Source organism: Aulonocara stuartgranti (assembly GCF_965226115.1).
Source record: "Aulonocara stuartgranti genome assembly, chromosome: 13".
NCBI lineage: Eukaryota > Metazoa > Chordata > Actinopteri > Cichliformes > Cichlidae > Aulonocara > Aulonocara stuartgranti.
The window spans coordinates 26,890,061-26,904,801 of record NC_138949.1 but is presented as its reverse complement, the minus strand read 5'-3'; the positions used below and the strand labels follow the sequence as shown (position 1 = coordinate 26,904,801).

The 14,741-nt window shown below is 38.9% G+C and overlaps 1 protein-coding gene across 3 annotated transcripts in view; it reads left to right on the top strand.

The window, feature by feature from the left end:
* The window catches only part of kcnq5a (potassium voltage-gated channel, KQT-like subfamily, member 5a), a 114,741-nt gene that overhangs the window by 13,328 nt on the left and 86,672 nt on the right, over positions 1 to 14,741 (top strand). The window contains exon 1 of one of the 3 annotated variants that reach the window (XM_082557098.1): positions 13,358 to 13,373. The exons of the other annotated variants lie outside the window; for them this stretch is intronic. The gene's annotated coding sequence lies outside the window, so the exon portion shown is untranslated. Of the gene's footprint in view, positions 1 to 13,357; positions 13,374 to 14,741 lie in introns of those variants that run through there. 3 annotated transcript variants of the gene reach the window in all.

Below are 14,741 nucleotides of genomic sequence, written 5' to 3'. Positions count from 1 at the left end.
GAATTGTATGTATTGTATGGATTTATCTATTATTCATACAGATTATTTACCTTATTTCCCATACTCGAATAAAAGTGGGATTTGGAAAAAAAAGTTTTAGTTACATCATGTAACTGGATTACATCAGAAATGGAATAAAACACCACATCTGGAAACAACAATACATTTGAAACAATACGTTAAATCTACTGTATTTTATGCAAACTAGAGTGACTGCAGGTGTTTCAGGTCTTTTTTGAGTTCATGACGGGTTAACCTCTTGAGTGTTAGTATTCCAACTGCTATAGACGACTAAGAAAAAGAGATGGATGGGTTGAGGAGCAAAGAGGCATGTCACAGAAATGCGACATGAGTACAAAATAAACCCAGCATTATTTATGCTCATTTTTATTTCCGCTCTCTCACTTTCCCTGAAGACACAGAGCTAATGTGAGTAGGCGTGTGATTTGGCTTTGCTTATTGTGTGAAGTCATTACAATTCTTCCATTAGAGACAGAAGCAGCAAGAGCTTCCCTCTCAAGACAGAAGTCAGACTTTCACAATCTGTTATCAGCAGTCATATCACACGTTTGTCCATCTGTACTACGTGTTTATTTTGGTTTTCCTTTGGACATTGACATAGAAAATGTTCTTTAAAGAAGGAAATAGATAAATGGTGTTCCTGCAACATTTTGACTTCATTTAAGCCCCCCATCCCCCATCCTCTTGGATGCCTCAGTCCATGCCTTCCCTTTTAAGTGCTCAGAGTAAAGAATCTCAAGTGTTTGTGCAACTGACTGAGACAAGCTTGATTCATTTATTTTATTAAAAGCCTGAACCAGAACATGACTTGTGTTCACCGTAGGAAATGAGTACTGTCCATCATCTTTGTCTGGTGAGTATTTTTAGGGTGCTTGGGAAGTCAGGAGTCACAGAGAAGTGTTTAAAGGTAGTGCACGGTGGTGTATGGGGACAGTGTAACTGTAGGAGGGATGGAGGGGTTCAAAGTGGGGGATTACATAAGGGATTGGCTCTAGGTTAACAGATGAGGGACAGCAGCTCTGATACGTGTAGATTCACTTTGACACCCAAACAGACTATTGCATGATCTATACGGACGGCACATTGGTTGTCCGCTATGGTTTGTTTCACCAGAAATTGAAAGAACACCAATCTGATTTCACCTAGCCAGCTGATAGATGTGACTATAAGTGAGGAATGGACAAAAATACGTCGAGTTGATATTTGGCTTTGGGCCTCTCACCTATCAATCCCTACACAATCACATGGATGCATAAAGGTCAGCTCAGCAGGGACTGAGGAGTGACAATAATGATTTCCACCGCGGGGAACATAAACTAATAGTACGTATGTGAGCTGATGAAGAAGAGAGAATACTGATGGCTTAAATACAGTGCCTTAAAGCACAATCTGTGTTGAATAATCGCTGAGCTGAATAGAAGTTGTTGTGTGGCAGAAGGCAGGTGTTTTGTGCCTGAAACAGCACTCGCTTTCTTCACTTCATTTAAGGTAATTATGTTTGGTGTAATTCGTTGAAACATTTAGTGATAGAGTGACAGAATTTGCTGTGCATTCAACAAGTGATTTTGAGCACGTGGTTAAGCAACTCAGTGATTGGTTTAATTATTTTAACAGCTGCTGGAGACAAGAATCTCGAGTGTGTGAACATAAACGGATTTGTGCAAGCAAACAATGAAATTCATTCATTATTAGATTTTGGTGTCTCCACAGTGCAGTGGTTTACGCATTCATCTAACAAGCAGACACAAATTCCATTCGGAGTTATTTCAGGAAGGGTATTCATTTTTTAAGTAAATAAAACAAACAATATTTAACTTATGGAAGATACTTTAATTTGCCTTTGTATATTAAAATACCTTGACAACTAATCATGTGCTCAGTTGTTCTTTTGTTCCCGCACAATTTGTCAAACTAGATTTATATATAAAGTCAATGTAAAGTGTTTTCCATAAGCTATATTTTGCTTCCCTTCAGTTGCAGGCTGAGGCTTGTAGCTTAGGATGAACCCTGCTGTGTTTTCTGTTCGGGAGGTATTTGCATATGTTACCACAACCCCCAGCCCTCCCCCACAATAACACTGTTTAGTTTTATCATAAATGAAATAAATGTTTAGGAGAGTTTTGTAGTTTTGATTAATGTTGTTGCAGGTCCAGCAGGTACCAGCAGAGGCTGATTTAGGTCACAGATTGATCTATTTTCTGTTAGAGGTCTGTTAGAGTCTTTCTTTCTTTCTTGCTCCTGGTCTTCTTTCCTATTTCTTTTCTTTTTTTTCTTTTTTTTTTGAGGGGGGGGGTGGGTAAAAACACTCTCTTGCACGTGCACATTTGTACCTGTATCTGAACCTCTGTCAGCCATATTTACAGTCATATTTACAGCTGTGGCTACAACCGTAGCTTGCCTCCACCAGTGTGTGAATGTGAGAGTGAATGAATAATGGCATTATAAAGCGCTTTGGGTGCCTTGAAAAGCGCTATATAAATCCAATCCATTATTATTATTATTACTAATGAAAATGATGATCTCATGAAGAAAAAGCTGAAAGATTAGGTGACACATAAGATTTTTTGGAACTTGTTATAACTGATTAAAAAAAGTTTGATAATCATAATGATTGAGAAAGAGATGGGTTTTAGGCTCAAGTGTGTGGACATTTGGGTATAATAGCGTGGTGAAACGCTATTCCTAATCATGGTTTCCTCTCCAAATCAATGCTTATTTACATTTTAGTGTTTGTGTAAGTGAATAAGGAGGATGGGTGGATCCTTCATTTCCAATAATAATAATAATCTTTAGTTCTAAATCACTTTTAAAGCTCAAGTTGCAAATTGCTTTATACAAAACACAGTCAAAAACATGTGTTGCCACTGAGCCATAGCCTGTATATTAAAGATGGAAGTACTGTAATTTAAGTAAACCTTAAATGAGGTGTGGACATCATTCCTTTGAGAACTGTCAAGGCAGGCAGGTTGGACTCAAACATAGGCTGAGAATATAATAAAAACAGTTCTTTATTTACAGACACCAGGTGCAATAAATACAAGTGAGGGGGGGATCCAGGGGTTCAGAGGATCCACGGGAAGGTTCAGGAAAACAGGTTCTTCCCACTTGCACAACGATCACCACTCTGGGGGAAAATCCACTCCACACTTGTCACGCCAGACTTCTGTATACTCACGCTCAGACATCCAGGACTGAAGGGTTACAGGACGGGTCCGGGGAATGTATATACAAGGAGACGAGAAAGTTACAACCAGGAAACCACGAAGAAACGCAGAAGATCACAAAGCTGGGATTTACACTAATGTGTTTTACTCAATAATCCAGCAACGAGAAGCTCTGAGACACTGCTTTAAGTAGTGGCCGGAAAACCGGATGAGCCACAGGTGAGTGATTAGTCACAGGTGCGCGGGCCAAAGGCGGGAACCCATGGTGAGCTCCGCCCATGCAGAGCGATGCAAGAGAGAGCTGTGTGGACCGGGCAGACACAGGGACCGTGACAAAAAGATTGCCTTGTTTTTTCAGTAATTTTCATCATAGTTTCTATGTTTACAGTTTAAAACAAAATTTGTAAAGCCGCGCCCGTTCCTCTTTTAGTGACTGTGTAAATGTGTAGTTTTAAACACTGCTCAAAGTCATGTTTAGTAGTAATTAAGCTATTTTGACATATGATTTATAGGCTGATCAATATTTACATAAAACATGAATGATATGTATAACAATCTAAATAGCTGACGATGATTTCAGCCGTACCACATACATAATGCAGTTGTTGCCATTCTGTCTTTTCTTGTAACTTATGTGTTCCTATTGGATTTCTAATGGTTCCATATTAAGAGTAACTGAAGCTGTTTCGTTCAAAATCCTCAACTTTTAACCGCAACAAGTCTGAAACAGTTTTGCTAGTTATATTAAAAAAGGATGATAAAGGAGGGTTTGCTTCTGCTTCTGATTTCCTCTGCCAGGTTGCAGAACCTCAGGATCCCAACTGCAAACACTGTCTACTTTAGTGTTCAGCAAGGGCTCGGAGGCAAACAAAGACCTGCCTGGGTATCTCAAACCACTCTACCACATGACTCCACAAAACTACATTTCCCCCCTAAAGCACGTTGCCCCTGGCGACCTAGCTCTGACAAAAATCCAGCTACTTATTTTGCACAGAATGAAATGTGCTTGTGTGTTTTTATGTCTGGACAAAGTGTTTGAATCCAAAATAAGAGAATGCCCCTGTGAATGCATGTGTGTGAAGCTTCCTGTAACTTCAGATTCAGCGACTCTGAATCGGACACCATTGTACTGTGGATGTGTCTGCACTGGCGTGCATGAGGACAGACGCGGTTGTACAGTCAGGTTAGACTTAGGTTAAGGTTAGGGGAAGAGTTAAGCATTTAGTTGTTGTTACATAAGTGGGTTAGGGTTATTGGGTGTATGCTGGTGAGTGTCCTCACAGTCATTGTGTGTGTGCTTTTGCATGTGTTGGGTCTAGGCCGTTGACGGGAGTCAGTCTAATGTAGAGTGAGTGTCTGTTTTATCTAAGTAAGCCCTCTCCCAGGCCTGCAGCCAACAGAACAGCCATCCTGACACAACAAGACAGCTGGCTGTTTGGATAACATCACACCTTTTTACCATGACTGTGCGAGAGAGAAACGAAGAGAGACAGAGCCTTTTACCATTCGATTAAGCTAAAGTAGACCCAGTTGACTGGTTAGTGCAGTTGTGTGTTGATCTGTGCAAGTAGACTGAGTAGACGTGTGTGACAATATATGTGGATCGGCCAGCTCGCCTTTTCTCTCTGACTCTCTCTCCTTCGCTGTGCGTGTGCATACAGTTTGAATTGGATCATCTAAATCTCTTCACAAAGCCGTACTGTGGCAAATTTTAAACTTAGAAATATACTTGTAGAGTATATTTACATTCGCTTGTCAAGTAATGGAGTTCTCCATTTCTACTCTGAATGAAGTGTAGTGGAATGGGGATTTTGTAGGAAGTGAGACATGTATGTGAGTAATCAGTACTGTTTTATAATTAACCGCTGTGTGACGTTCAGGTCTGCTGTTTTCAGTGTTTACCAAAGAAAAATTACACAATTAATTATTATTTCAATCTCAGAATCATTGCCTATGACTTATCGTCTGTGAAGAACTTATGCAAATTCACTTTTTCAGCTCCACATTTGTAACTTTTTAATACCCTGCAGATTATATTACATGTGGCATTCAGGTCCACTGTACCCATGGGCCATAAGTGTAGAGCTGCTGTGTCCCTTCATGCTTTTTGTTGTTTGTATATGTGTTCCTGCATGCATCTTCTCTTTTTGTCTTTCTGTTCGTGCTATTCCTGTTTCCAACATTTCCAAAATCTGCACTTCCACCTGCTTGCTCCCACATTTCTGCATATTTTAATCTCAGTCTTGCAGGAACCACTATATTTTGTCACACTGGAAATCAACAGGTGGACTACAACAAATAAATAGCTTGACAAAATTCTATACTTGAAAAAATGATAACATTTTACATGAGAGAGAAGATTTAGAAGATGATAGGGAGGAAGGGGTTTTAGAACATGGATAATACTGTGTAGACAGGAAGGCGGGGTGAGAGTGAACGGGAATGACAAGCAGGAAATTGTCTGAAACAGATTCAAACTCAGGCTCTAGCAGTGAGAAGTCTAAAAGTGCATAAGTAACCTATTCAGCCAGGTGAGCTAAAGCACCATCAACTCAGAGTCTGACAGTGACTGTGAATACAAGAATGAGTCTGACCATCAGTCACCTCCATGACAAGCCTGCCAGTAGCCAACAAGGGAGAACTATGGGTGTCAGTAAAAAGTGAATGGTCTGAATGGGCCTTCGTGCCCAAGGAATGAAGCATCCCACATAGTTGCCAACATAGTGCAACAAGGGCCAACACAAAGGGTGGATATTTTAGTGCAGGAGATCAAATCTAAATTTTAGCCTTTGATCATAGCTGCCACCTAGAAAAGTGTCCTGATTGGGAAATGATCTAAATTCGGTTTCAGGTCCCTTGTGTGTTTTTATAGGGTGGCATGAATAGGCTATTCTTTGAGTGTTGCTGATATGAATCTGTTCAATTTCTAATTAAGTCAAAAGAAGTAAACATCAATAGTAATGAGAGACCTTTCATTTATGTTTGTTCAAGATAAAAAAAAACAACTACTTTTAGTTATGATTGATTTCACTCTTTAAAAAAAAAAACACATTTTATAACAAAAAACTAGTGGCACTGTTGTGCTCCAACATTGGTAAATTACAAATATTAAATATATATATATGGTCTGCATTGGTTGGAATTGAGATAAATTCCAACCAATGCAAACATCTGTTAACATCTGTTAAGTATTTGTACATAATCTTTTATGGCTAATAAAAACAGGAACACAAGGGTTAATCTTATCTGTTTCATGTCACTGTTACTCACACGTGCTGTTTTCCACACATGTTGTGCAGCCCTGAGCTTATCTACGCATTACTCAACAAAGCTGCATGTAAGAAACCAACCTTTCAGATTAGGGATATCGTGTTTTACTAGTATTAATGATAACTGTAACATTTAAACTGAGAAACTGATATTGCGTAAAAAGATTGCCATTATAGGTTCATGATTTTCTGTAAAACTGAATATTGCCCTTTTTTATACTGCTTTAGCCAATTTTTTCGATTTTCTTTTAATTATTTACATCAATAAATCCAATAAAGCAATAGAAAGCACTGCATCCATGTGATAGGGTGATCGTGAGAGTAGTTAACCACAAGGGATATTTGTGAGCCTGTGTTGTACACTTGCTAAATGTCAACTACATTCAATTCTGCATGAGGCTGTTTATAAGACCAAAGGCCAAAGATGACACTCTGCACCCAGCTCCCAGTTCAATCAATCCCCCCTATTCTCTCTCTCTCTCTCTTCTGCTTCCTACACATTACAGATGCAGTACATAATAGCACCACCATAATGGATTTACGGTGGTGCTATTATGCTTTCTTTTACATGTAACGTAGACCTTTATGTTCTCAGTCTTTGTAGGTTATAAGGCCATCATATTCGTTAGAAGGTGTCCAGTATTATCCTGCCTTTGTCTGCACAGGTGTTTTCTATTACTTAGAATAAGCGCTGCTGATGGATATCAGCTGTTGAGTCTAATGGATTTTCAGAGGAATGACTGCTAGAGCACAGTATTGCTTAAAAAAAAAAACTGCACTTGTGTGTGACAGCCGAGCTGAATGTTACTCTGAAAAAGCCTCTTTAGGCGTCAGTTTTAGAGGATTTAAAAGGTAATCATGGCATATACTCAAGAAAATCAGCAAACCTTTCAGTTTCATAACTTTCCTCCGTCTTTTGTCTTCTTCTGGCTTCTAAGGTTAGTGCTCGCCACAGCAGAACATGCCCCCCCCCCCCCCCCCCCCATGCCTTGCATCCTTTTCTGTAGCATTGTTTCTACTAGTGGCCGTCGTCAATCAATCCAATATTAAAATCAAATTCTCATTGATCCAAATATTCGATTTGGTAAAGATTTTATGCTGGATGCCTTTCATGACACAGCCATCCTTGCTTGTGTACTCGTAGATGGGCTAGTTTCATCATTTTATGCACAAAAAAAGAAGAATAACTACTAGCAGGTGTGTACATGATGCTGAAATGTTGCAAGAAGTTAACATTCTACTACAATCTCTTCATTTCAAAGGAACTTTTGTCGTTGGAAAACATTAGTGACTCATGTTTGTATCACTGACCAAGAGTCTTTCTGTAGCTTATTCATTGTATTGCACCATCCACTTCTGGGAAAGGAAGTGTTCCACAGAGGAGGTATAATTTATTCACATGTATGACAATTGAGGCAATAAAATGAATGAGTTTTTTGGACATATTGTCAACCAAGCTAATGGGCCTACTAACTGACAGGTGATATTCTAGTTATTTAAAAGGTCTCTATTCTCTTCTTTAGTCAGTGAAATAAAGCACAGACCTGAGAGCGAAATAACAGAGACAAGAACAGCACAGAACAGAAAAATATAAAAGAAATTTCTCTGCCCTGTCACGCGTTAGTAGTGAGTTTGCCAGTAATACTTGTTTGCTAAGCTATGTGAAGAGCCTGTGTCACTTAAAGTGCTTATTAAAGATTTTATTTCCCAAAAGACAAACTCCTTTTTAAATGTTAGTGCTTTGGATATCATGAAATCCCATTTAACTTCCTTTATCTGGGGTGGAGACAAAAATCTCAAAATAACCACTTGAGATGAGCTCAAAATTAGGTTTCTTTTCTTGTTGTTGTTTTTTGGAAAAATGGTATTATCTATCTGATCCTTTAAATTTACTACTATATTGGCCTTTTTGTGCTGTTGGTGAACTGATATACTTAATCACACTGGGAAAATACAGGGGATACAGCTACAGCAGTTTATTTAAAGCACATACTGCAAGTACTGCAAGTGTCTCTAAATCATAACTACAGGATTATGACTAAAGATTACAAGAACTTTTAAGTTGTTTGCTAGTAAATGTGGATGGCAGTTAATATCCGACTTCTAGTGTGGATATGTGGGCGAACACTTCCTATTTTGTGCACCCATCCTTGACTCCAAATGTAGTTACTTGTGTGATGTGTGGGCACTAGTATGATCAGAAAGCAAGCTGAAGCTGAAGTTGCACATATGGCAGGAGAAAAGAAATAGCATGCATGCCAGCCAGCCTGACAAAATGTGGAAGAACCAGGACTGTAAAACATGCAGAAGCAAAGCATGGACTGTAAAGCAACAGTGAAAGGAAAATGGCTCCATCCTCTAATGTGAGGCCTGCTGCCAGTTTCCTACTGTGGAAGTTAAAACATATTTAGTGGTACAAATCAAGTGTTTATATTCCAATACACAATAGAGACGTGTTATATCAAAAAAAGTTCCCCCTAAAAGGGCTTCCCGCTTCACAAGATCAAAGCAAGAGAAACAAAATGTTCTCTTTAGGAAAGGAAAAGATCATTTCGAACCCTAGCATTAAATAAAACTAAACCTGGAACCACGAAAGTTTGGAACATTTGACTAAAATCAATAGATCTTCTGAATAACTGCTAAACCAAATAACAACATGAGAAGCTGCCAAAGGACAGAGTTGTGGAAAAATGGGCTAATATGTGCAGAAAACATGTTTATTTAGACTCAGTTTTGTTTTTGAAAAGGAGTTAGGCTTCCTGGCACTTATCTGTAGATGTAAAACCTTGCATTGTCGGGTCCTTTTTGGAAACTAAAGGCTTCTCTGTGGTGCAATTTTCTGTGCAAAGTTTATATAACCATTCTTAAAACCAATAAGGAACTCATAATGCAGTAGGGCTAACACTGACCCCGGTCTGCAGAGATATTGGAGCAGCAAATATTGTGCTTGGGGATGCACAGATCTCATTCACCTTGAAGCTCAGCTGTGTATGAATATATGAAGGGAAAAAAGTGCACATCCATGCAGCTTGAACACTCATAGTTGGGTCACACTTCTGCAGAGAGATCCACAACCATAATCTTACAAGTACTGAACCCTGCACACACAAAGTAGTTGTCGCACAAAGATTCCTGGTCCAAAATCTTTAGCTACTATAAATTTTCCATACTCGCAGAACCAGGAACACGCACGTATACGCCAATGCGACGATATGCAAACTGTGACTGAGTGTGGAGCTTCTTCACCATGACAAGTCAAGTGACAAATGTCTTCTCTCCCCTCTGTCTCCTAACCTTCTTAAGTAAAGAAAGGAGGAGGCGAGGAAGGGAAGACGACATATTTTGGGGAGGCCAGCAGATAAGTTATGACCGAGGGTTTCTAAGGTAAATGGTGCACTGAGAGTAGACATGGCCACATTAAAGAAATTAGGACAGACACTAAACACAAGACCTGCTCTAGACCTCGGCTCCGCTCCAGCCAGCAGATATAGACTGTCCAAGCCATCACTTCTGGATCATAAACTCATAAGCTTACGGTAATATAAAATCATCAGGAGCCACCTCGCAATATCTGGAGTGTTTGCTAACGTCATCTGCTTTTCCTCTTCCTTTGATGCAGTCACTTATCATATCCTTCCTCGCGTCTGCTCTGTTATCATTATCCGCTTGCATCACTTTTTTCCCCCTCATTTTGTGTTCACGTAGGTGAGCCAGCAGCATATGCAATTTCTTTCTTCTCTAAAACACGAGGAAATGAAGAGGTTTAGTGTTGTTTGTCCAAAGCATACAGGCAGAAAACTAGAAAAAGAAGATTTTTTTGTGTTTTTTCACACTTTGTTCAACAGAGAAGCTGCTTTTCAAAGTGTTGGTTGCTTTTAACTCTCTTTCTATTTGAAATCTGTCTCCTTAACACTTTTGATAGTGATCAAATGCTATTTACAACTACAAGCGACAATAGTCACATTTTAATTTCACATATCGTATTTCTCAAACAAGCAAAGATGTCCACATATATCGAATTACCTCCACATATGCAGTTTTTTGTCAGTGCTGGAAATTTAACGAGGTAAGCACAGTAAGACACATCTTACTGTATTTTATCTCTATTAGTGGTACAGAAACTAAATCAGAAGTAATGCAAAGGACTCGAATTTTAGCTTTCTTGTCTCATCAAGAAGATTGTGGAAAAAACGACAAAAGTTTAGAGTGTCCAGAAGTAATAGAAACAGGTAGTGATCTGCAACTTTGAGAATGTGGGAGAGAGGCTAAAAGTGAGGGGATAATAGGCTCTCTACTGCTGGCACTGTAGCAAAAATCATTTAAGAATCAAACTCTCTAAAATGCTCTATAAGCCTGAAAGGGATCTGAAAGGTTTGCAGTTTTCCCCTTCAGAGGATGACTACTGTAGTCAGCTACAGCAGCTACCATAGATATAAAAGATAACTAACAAAAAAGCTGTTTTATACTGTATCAAAGTATCCCTAGGAGTGTTTTCCACTCAAACCAGTTAGGTAACACAGTGCACCTAATTGCTAGTTTCTCAGTATATTACAAACAGTGTGTATTTGTCAGTGAATTAAAACCTGTATTACTTTTGTTGAAAGGCAAAAGAACATTTTAAATACTTTTGTTTACTAGTGTGACTAATTATTTCCAACAAAACTAATAATGACCAAAAAGAACATAGGAGGTGCACGCAATGTTCGCATGATTCTTTTTGACAGAATCCAATCTGCATTTCAGAGTTCATGCTCATCTTATTTATGAGAGGTCGTTGGAGAAATATGAAAGAGGATAGAAGTTTTACTATCACTGTTACCACAACAGTGACACAGATGTTCTCTCATGCAACGACAAGGCTCAATGCAGTCTTTAAACCGAATGAGTGTTTGTCTATGACACAGTGGGAGGTACTGTGCTAGTATATCTTTTTATAATGGCTTTCTTACTGTCTCAGTGACAAAAGTGTTGGGAAGCATTAACAGAAATAAGAAAAACATTTTTTATTCCATCGATCTTGAAATAATTGCTGGAAAATAGCGTTTGCTGGCCAAGAAATGCTCTTTTAACTTGACGTCTCTGGCAGCCAGTGTGTGCGTGTGTGTGATTGACTCAGTTTCTGTGTGCGTGTGAAGTTGTAATGCTTTTTCCATTACGAATCACTTTTATTATTCATAATTAAGAAAAGCAGTGAGTCCAATGCTACAAAGCAAAACAAAAACACCACCATTCAGAAATACAGCTGGCCTTTAATCCTTTTCTGTAATTGGAAGTAGATGAGTGGCGGAGATCAAAACGTATTGATGGCGTCGTGGATGGGCGGGGGAGCTGGAGGGTGTTGAGTGGCTTGATGTAACTGTACCCCCAGTTTTTTGGTAAAAACACCCCTCCTTCTCAACGATTGCAGCACATTTGTGTCAAACCCCACCGGGTAAAAATATTTCCCCTATTTTGGGGCTTTTAATGATTTCTTTGACCTGCTCTTTCTCTAGATTGTACAGCATCTTTAACATTTTAAGTTTGAAGAGTTTTTCTAATTCACACAAGCTCAAATATATCCGTACATCCCACTAATATTTGGCTAAACAATCCTTAGTAAATTGCATCTCAGTCAGGTGCTCTTGGCAGCCATTGACAAGCGTCTGGCATAATCTTAACTGGATATTTGACCACTCGGAATTGCTTTTTAGAGTAGTCCCCACATTTTCATTAGGGTTGAGGTTGGAGCTTTGGGAAGGCCATGTCAGAAGCTTAATGTCACCTTGCTTTTTTAAATGCCAACCCAACTGTAATGTGCGTTTGGGATCATTGTCCTGTTGGAACATTTAACTGTGTCGTAGATTCAGCTGTCTAGCTATTGATCTGAGATGGAGTTGAAGAACTTGGATGTAGTTCTCTGTTTTCATTATTCCATCCACCTTGTGCAATGTACCAGTACCAGTGGCAGCAAAACAGCCCCTGATAATGATGATGCTACCACCACAAATAACTTAACCTTAGTTTGATCTGAGCATAGAAGTAGTCTTCAGAAGGCATTTGGCTTCTCCATGTGGCAGCTGCAAATTTCAGCCAAGTCTGAAGGTGTCAATTTTCTTGCTCTCAGTGGTGATTTAAAACTTGCTTCAATATAGACAGCTGTTTCTAGTTCATGGAAGACTTGATCCGGGGTGGTTCCTGGGTTATTCCTGAACATCCTAGCCAATTTCCTCTCATCTGGGAGTGATAGTTCGGTTCTTCTTCCAGACTTTAGAAAAGTGGTGACACATTAGAATAACTTGTACTTAAATACAATTGTTTGAACTGGCGATCTTGGAAGCTGCAGTTGTTTAGAAATGACTCCAGGAGTTCTTCCCAACTTGTGTAAATCTGCAACTCCCCATTGTAAATATTTTCTGAGTTACTTGAACTTTCCCATTGTTGACTGTATTGGCCAAACTAATGAGCACTATCAAACAAATCCTTTTTATGCTCGCAAAGAGAAACTACAGTTGTAGTCAATCATGATGACTGACAAGAACTTAATACGCCTTTTCAAATTAAAAGACATTCAGAACCTTCAGCAGCATTTATTAAAATACTTAAATGAGTGTATGATTATATTTGAGCCTTTATGTATACTTTTCTTGCTATAAAATCATTCATCCTGGAAAAACAGAAAACATGAAAAGCTCTAATTATGATGACATTTATGCCCATCATTAATGTCTGGAAACTTCCGACCATAACTGTATCACTAAAGCACAATTTAAAAAAAAATCATTGTCTAGGTTGGAGAAATGAGCATCAATTGACTTTGAAAGGAGGAAGGCCACACGTTAAGAAAACACCAGAAGAAACATCACACTCCCGCATTAGTCTTATTAACAGGAGAAGTTCAACAGAAGTTCACAGGGAAGAACAGAGGGGGGATAATTTAAAGGTAAGTGTGAAAAGCTAACGATAATAAATATGTATTAAATCAAGACATAATCAATTTTTTAAAAAGTGACAAGGTGGAAATTTTAGAGGTGATTGTATTTAAAGGTGTGCCAATCTCTATGTACCCCATATATCACAGGGTTGAGGTACTTGCATCCAATACATATTTGCTGGTAGAACAAATTTATTTTTAATTTTAGTTTTATTTATATAGCAGTCATCTCAACAGGTTTAATACTGTAAGGTAAAGACCCTACGTTAATGCAGAGAAACCCCAACAATCAGACAACCCTCTATTAGCAAGTATTTCACAACAGTGGGAAGGAAAACCTACATTTTAACAGGGAGAAACCTCCAGCAGAGCCAAGCTCAGGAATAGAAAGCCATCTGCTGCAACCAGTTAGGGGTGTGGGTATTTAGCATTTTGTAGGTATGGGAATTTCACATTAGGTGAAGTTTATATTTCAGTACAAATGGGCTTTGTGCCCTATGTACTTTTATGCTTGCATGCACTATTAATCATATTGATGGTTAAAGGTCCTCTGTCATGATTGCTCATGGCTACTTACACTGGCAAAGCAGAATTTACTAAGGCTTGACCAGATTTATTGTAAATGACTCACTTGGCTGTCTTGCACACTCATTATTTCTTGCAGATATCAAAGATGAACACTTCTTCCTTTTATCTCTTTTTCTAACTCACAGCTTGTCCAGCTTAAACTCCCCCTGTGCCTTAGCCATTTCCATGGTGATGACAAACCCATTTCAAGAGGGGCAGTTCAATTGATCACCACTTGGCCTGCTGAGTGAGGTCTGTGTAGATGCTTAAAAACAGAGCAAACGAACAAAAGATCAATGCACTTGCCAGTAAACACACATGGACTGTGTGTAAGCTTAAGTTTTTTTAGCTTATTAATTTCAAGTGGCCAAGACATTTACAACACAACCAAGCTGCTCCATGCTACTTTGTAGTTACTTAAATAAATTAGAAGACGCTAAACAAATGTCAACTTTTTTCCCATTAAATATTAAACCTTTTAAAAGATTTTGAAACATTTCAAAATTAATATCCGCTTTAGATTGTTTTTCAGTGTTGCCATGCAGTGCCAAGGTCTGAAACAGTCAATCAGATCATCTAGCCACAAAGTCTTACTTGCCAGCCACTCTGATGACACCAGCAAATCCATCTTTCTTCTTTCCTTCTATGCCTGATGCTTTTACTCAGGAAGCCAATGAGGCAGCCACCAGTTCAGAGCTGTTGAGTCAATAAAAGCAATTAGATATGAAATCACTTCTGAGAGAAGATTATTTCTTACAGGAAATCTGCTGATCTGAGCCCCAGCTGAGCCGCCTAGCAGAGTACAACCAT